This window comes from Lolium rigidum, chromosome 6 (genome assembly GCF_022539505.1).
Source record: "Lolium rigidum isolate FL_2022 chromosome 6, APGP_CSIRO_Lrig_0.1, whole genome shotgun sequence".
In the NCBI taxonomy this organism is placed as follows: domain Eukaryota; kingdom Viridiplantae; phylum Streptophyta; class Magnoliopsida; order Poales; family Poaceae; genus Lolium; species Lolium rigidum.
Genome location: NC_061513.1, coordinates 110,138,670 through 110,146,050, shown reverse-complemented (window position 1 = coordinate 110,146,050; position 7,381 = coordinate 110,138,670).

The window sequence follows — 7,381 nt, the reverse complement described above, 5'->3', positions numbered from 1 at the left end:
CCCGAGGATTCGGTTAGCCATGGTTTGTGAAAGAAAGGTTGGAAGGAGTGCCACCCAAAAATAAAATAAAATGGGAGCCGCTCTTTGAAGGTTTGTCTGGCAAGGGGGTTAGAGTACCCGCTACCATTCGTTGACAACAACAAGCACCTCTCAAAATTTATAGCAATCGATGCTTTCCTCTTTGAAGGACCATTCTTTTACTTTCAATGTTGAGTCAGTTCACCTATCTCTCTCCACCTCAAGAAGCAAACATTTGTGTGAACTGTGCATTGATTCTTACATACTTGCTTATTGCATTTGTTATATTGCTCTGCATTGACAACTATCCATAAGATATACATGTTACAAGTTGAAAGCAACCGCTGAAACTTAATCTTCCATTGTGTTGCTTCAATGTCTCTACTATGAATTTATTGCTTTATGAGTAACTCTTATGCAAGACTTATTGATGCTTGTCTTGAAAGTACTATTCATGAAAAGTCTTTGCTTTATGATTCAGCTTGTTTACCCATGTCATATACATTGTTTTGATCGCTGCATTCACTACATATGCTTTACAAATAGTATGATCAAGTTTATGATGGCATGTCACTCCAGAAATTATCTTTGTTATCGTTTTACCTCGCTCGGGACGAGCAGTAACTAAGCTTGGGGATGCTGATACGTCTCCAACGTATCGATAATTTCTTGTGTTCCATGCCACATTATTGATGTTATCTACATGTTTTATGCACACTTTATGTCATATTCGTGCATTTTCCGGAACTAACCTATTAACAAGATGCCGAAGTGCCGGTTCTCGTTTTCTGCTGTTTTTGGTTTCAGAAATCCTAGTAACGAAATATTCTCGGAATCGGACGAAATCAACGCCAAAGATCTTAGAATCCCCGGAAGCATCCAGAACACACCAGAGAGGTCAGAGGGGGGCCACAGGCCCACCAAACCATAGGCCGGCGCGGCCAGAGGGGGCCGCGCCGCCCTATGGTGTGGCCCCCCTGTCAGCCCTCCTGCGCCGCCTCTTCGCCTATATAAAGCCCCCGGATCGAAAACCCCGAGGCGAAGAACCACGATACGGAAAACCTTCCGCAGCCGCCGCCATCGCGAAGCCAAGATCCGGGGGACAGGAGTCTCCGTTCCGGCACCCTGCCGGAGCGGGGAAGTGCCCCCGGAAGGCTTCTCCATCGACACCGCTGCCATCTCCACCGCCATCTTCATCACCGCTGCTGCTCCCATGAGGAGGGAGTAGTTCTCCATCGAGGCTCGGGGCTGTACCGGTAGCTATGTGGTTCATCTCTCTCCTATGTGCTTCAATACAATAATCTCATGAGCTGCCTTACATGATTGAGATTCATATGATGATGCTTGTAATCTAGATGTCATTATGCTAGTCAAGTGAGTTTTACTTATGTGATCTCCGGAGACTCCTAGTCCCACGTGTGTAAAGGTGACGAGTGTGTGCACCGTGTGGGTCTCTTAGGCCATATTTCACAGAATACTTACTCAATGTTGAATGGCATAGTGAGGTGCTTATTTATATCTCTTTAAGATTGCAATATGTTTTGTATCACAATTTATCTATGTGCTACTCTAGTGATGTGTTATTAAAGTAGTTTTATTCCTCCTGCATGTGTGCAAAGGTGACAGTGCGTGCACCGTGTTAGTACTTGGTTTATGCTATGATCATGATCTCTTGTAGATTGCGAAGTTAACTATTGCTATGATAATATTGATGTGATCTATTCCTCCTACATATGCATGAAGGTGACGAGTGTGCATGCTATGCTAGTACTTGGTTTAGTCTCGTTGATCTATCTTACACTAAAGGTTACTAAAACATGAGCATTATTGTGGAGCTTGTTAACTCCGGCATTGAGGGTTCGCGTAATCCTACGCAATGTGTTCATCATCCAACAAAAGTGTAGAGTATGCATTTATCTATTCTGTTATGTGATCAATGTTGAGAGTGTCCACTAGTGAAAGTCTATTCCCTAGGCCTTGTTCCTAAATACTGCTATCACTCGCTTGTTTACTTGTTTCTATTGCGTTACTACTCGCTGCATTACTACGCTTGTTTACTCGTCCCGGGCAAAGCACTTTTCCGGTGCCGTTGCTACTACTTATTCATACCACCTGTATTTCACTATCTCTTCGCCGAACTAGTGCACCTATTAGGTGTGTTGGGGACACAAGAGACTTCTTGCTTTGTGGTTGCGGGGTTGCATGAGAGGGATATCTTTGACCTCTTCCTCCCCGAGTTCGATAAACCTTGGGTATCCACTTAAGGGAAACTTGCTGCTGTTCTACAAACCTCTCGCTCTTGGAGGCCCAACACTGTCTACAGAGAATAGAAGCTCCCGTAGACATCAAGCACTTTTCCGGCGCCGTTGCCGGGGAGGAAAGGTAAAAGGCTCTCATACTACGGTCTCGGGTAAAGTATTTTTCCGGCGCCGTCGTGTGTGTGCTCGAAGCTATTTCCTTTAGATCCTGCAATTGCATCTTGTTGTTTCTTGTTTACACTAGTTTGGCATAATGTACAAGAGTGAGCTTCTTATTCTATTTCCTGATTTAAAACATGGATTGTTTGATGCGAAAATTAAAAAACCAATGAAATCTTATTTGCATGCTGGTAGTAATATTAGTATGAACGCTTTGAACACCATTGTTGATAATAATATAGAAAGTTCTAAGCTTGGGGAAGCTGGTTTTCATGATATTTTTAGTCCCCCAAGCATTGAGGAGAAAATTTTCTTTGATGATACTTTGCCTCCTATTTGTGATGATTATAATAGTGGTCTTTTGGTACAACCTACTATGGAGAGTAAATTTTGTTGTGATTATACTATGCCTCCTACACTTGATGAGAATAATAATGATAGCTACTTTGTTGAATTTGCTCCCACTACAACTAATAAAATTGATTATGCTTATGTGGAGAGTAATAATTTTATGCATGAGACTCATGATAAGAATGCCTTATGTGATAGTTATATTGTTGAGTTTGCTCATGTTGCTACTGAAAGTTATTATGAGAGAGGAAAATATGGTTGTAGAAATTTTCATGTTACTAAAACACCTCTCTATGTGCTGAAATTTTTGAAGCTACACTTGTTTTATCTTCCTATGCTTGTTACTTTGCTCTTCATGAACTTGTTTATTTACAAGATTCCTATGCATAGGAAGCATGTTAGACTTAAATTTGTTTCAAATTTGCCTCTTGATGCTCTCTTTTGCTTCAAATACTATTTCTTGCGAGTGCATCATTAAAACTGTTGAGCCCATCTTAATGGCTAAAAAGAAAGAACTTCTTGGGAGATAACCCATGTGTTTATTTTGCTACAGTACTTTGTTTTATATTTGAGTCTTGGAAGTTGTTTACTACTGTAGCAACCTCTCCTTATCTTAGTTTTGAGTTTTGTTGTGCCAAGTAAAGTCTTTGATAGTTAAGTAAGTACTAGATTTGGATTACTGCGCAGAAACAGATTTCTTTGCTGTCACGAATCTGGGTCTAATTCTCTGTAGGTAACTCAGAAAATTATGCCAATTTACGTGAGTGATCCTCAGATATGTACGCAACTTTCATTCAATTTGAGCATTTTCATTTGAGCAAGTCTGGTGGCCTAATAAAATACATCTTTACGGACTGTTCTGTTTTGACAGATTCTGCCTTTTATTTCGCATTGCCTCTTTTGCTATGTTGGATGAATTTCTTTGATCCATTAATGTCCAGTAGCTTTATGCAATGTCCAGAAGTGTTAAGAATGATTGTGTCACCTCTGAACATGTGAATTTTTATTATGCACTAACTCTCTAATGAGTTTGTTTCGAGTTTGGTGTGGAGGAAGTTTTCAAGGGTCAAGAGAGGAGGATGATATACTATGATCAAGGAGAGTGAAAGCTCTAAGCTTGGGGATGCCCCGGTGGTTCACCCCTGCATATTCTAAGAAGACTCAAGCGTCTAAGCTTGGGGATGCCCAAGGCATCCCCTTCTTCATCGATAAATTATCGAGTTCCTTCTCTTGAAACTATATTTTTATTCGGTCACATCTTATGTGCTTTACTTGGAGCGTCTGTGTGCTTTTGTTTTTGTTTTTGTTTGAATAAATTGGATTACATCATGCTTGTGTGGGAGAGAGACACGCTCCGCTGGTTCATATGAACACATTTGTTCTTAGCTCATAATATTCATGGCGAAGTTTCCTCTTCGTTAAATTGTTATATGGTTGGAATTGGAAAATGCTACATGTAGTAACTGCTAAAATGTCTTGGATAATGTGATACTTGGCAATTGTTGTGCTCATGTTTAAGCTCTTGCATCATATGCTTTGCACCCATTAATGAAGAAATACATAGAGCATGCTAAAATTTGGTTTGCATAATTGGTCTCTCTAAGGTCTAGATAATTTCTAGTAAGGTGTTTGAACAACAAGGAAGACAATGTATAGTTTTATAATGGTTGTAATATGTCTTTTATGTGAGTTTTGCTGTACTAGTTCATACTTGTGTTTGTTTCAAACAACCTTGCTAGCCTAAACCTTGTATCGAGAGGGAATACTTCTCATGCATCCAAATACTTGAGCCAACCACTATGCCATTTGTGTCCACCATACCTACCTACTACATGGCATTTCTCCGCCATTCCAAAGTAAATTGCTTGAGTGCTACCTTTAAACAATTCAAAATTTATCACCTCTGATTTGTGTCAATGTTTTATAGCTCATGAGGAAGTATGTGGTGTTTATCTTTCAATCTTGTTGGGCAACTTTCACCAATGGACTAGTGGCTTCATCCGCTTATCCAATAATTTTGCAAAAAGAGCTGGCAATGGGATTCCTAGTCCCAAATTAATTAACAAAAATAGACACTCCTCCATGGTATGTGATTGTTGGACGGCACCCGAAGGATTCGGTTAGCCATGGCTTGTGTAAGCAAAGGTTGGGAGGAGTGTCATCATAATAAAACTAAAATAAAAAGGCACTCTTTCATGGTATGAGATTGTTGGCAGGCACCCGAGGATTCGGTTAGCCATGGTTTGTGAAAGAAAGGTTGGAAGGAGTGCCACCCAAAAATAAAATAAAATGGGAGCCGCTCTTTGAAGGTTTGTCTGGCAAGGGGGTTAGAGTACCCGCTACCATTCGTTGACAACAACAAGCACCTCTCAAAATTTTACTTTTATGCTCTCTATATGTTTTCAAAATCAAATCTCTAGCACAAATATAGCAATCGATGCTTTCCTCTTTGAAGGACCATTCTTTTACTTTCAATGTTGAGTCAGTTCACCTATCTCTCTCCACCTCAAGAAGCAAACATTTGTGTGAACTGTGCATTGATTCTTACATACTTGCTTATTGCATTTGTTATATTGCTCTGCATTGACAACTATCCATAAGATATACATGTTACAAGTTGAAAGCAACCGCTGAAACTTAATCTTCCATTGTGTTGCTTCAATGTCTCTACTATGAATTTATTGCTTTATGAGTAACTCTTATGCAAGACTTATTGATGCTTGTCTTGAAAGTACTATTCATGAAAAGTCTTTGCTTTATGATTCAGTTGTTTACCCATGTCATATACATTGTTTTGATCGCTGCATTCACTACATATGCTTTACAAATAGTATGATCAAGTTTATGATGGCATGTCACTCCAGAAATTATCTTTGTTATCGTTTTACCTCGCTCGGGACGAGCGGAACTAAGCTTGGGGATGCTGATACGTCTCCAACGTATCGATAATTTCTTGTGTTCCATGCCACATTATTGATGTTATCTACATGTTTTATGCACACTTTATGTCATATTCGTGCATTTTCCGGAACTAACCTATTAACAAGATGCCGAAGTGCCGGTTCTCGTTTTCTCGCTGTTTTTGGTTTCAGAAATCCTAGTAACGAAATATTCTCGGAATCGGACGAAATCAACGCCAAAGATCTTAGAATCCCCGGAAGCATCCAGAACACACCGAGAGGTCAGAGGGGGGCCACAGGCCCACCAAACCATAGGCTGGCGCGGCCGGAGGGGGCCGCGCCGCCCTATGGTGTGGCCCCCCGTCAGCCCTCCCGCGCCGCCTCTTCGCCTATATAAAGCCCCTGGATCGAAAACCCCGAGGCGAAGAACCACGATACGGAAAACCTTCCGGAGCCGCCGCCATCGCGAAGCCAAGATCCGGGGGACAGGAGTCTCCGTTCCGGCACCCTGCCGGAGCGGGGAAGTGCCCCGGAAGGCTTCTCCATCGACACCGCTGCCATCTCCACCGCCATCTTCATCACCGCTGCTGCTCCCATGAGGAGGGAGTAGTTCTCCATCGAGGCTCGGGGCTGTACCGGTAGCTATGTGGTTCATCTCTCTCCTATGTGCTTCAATACAATAATCTCATGAGCTGCCTTACATGATTGAGATTCATATGATGATGCTTGTAATCTAGATGTCATTATGCTAGTCAAGTGAGTTTTACTTATGTGATCTCCGGAGACTCCTAGTCCCACGTGTGTAAAGGTGACGAGTGTGTGCACCGTGTGGGTCTCTTAGGCCATATTTCACAGAATACTTACTCAATGTTGAATGGCATAGTGAGGTGCTTATTTATATCTCTTTAAGATTGCAATATGTTTTGTATCACAATTTATCTATGTGCTACTCTAGTGATGTGTTATTAAAGTAGTTTTATTCCTCCCGTATGTGTGCAAAGGTGACGGTGCGTGCACCGTGTTAGTACTTGGTTTATGCTATGATCATGATCTCTTGTAGATTGCGAAGTTAACTATTGCTATGATAATATTGATGTGATCTATTCCTCCTACATATGCATGAAGGTGACGAGTGTGCATGCTATGCTAGTACTTGGTTTAGTCTCGTTGATCTATCTTACACTAAAGGTTACTAAAACATGAGCATTATTGTGGAGCTTGTTAACTCCGGCATTGAGGGTTCGCGTAATCCTACGCAATGTGTTCATCATCCAACAAAAGTGTAGAGTATGCATTTATCTATTCTGTTATGTGATCAATGTTGAGAGTGTCCACTAGTGAAAGTCTAATCCCTAGGCCTTGTTCCTAAATACTGCTATCACTGCTTGTTTACTGTTTTACTCGCGTTACTACTCGCTGCATTACTACTGCTTGTTTACTCGTCCTGGGCAAAGCACTTTTCCGGTGCCGTTGCTACTACTTATTCATACCACCTGTATTTCACTATCTCTTCGCCGAACTAGTGCACCTATTAGGTGTGTTGGGGACACAAGAGACTTCTTGCTTTGTGGTTGCGGGGTTGCATGAGAGGGATATCTTTGACCTCTTCCTCCCCGAGTTCGATAAACCTTGGGTATCCACTTAAGGGAAACTTGCTGCTCGTTCTACAAACCTCTGCTCTTGGAGGCCCAACAC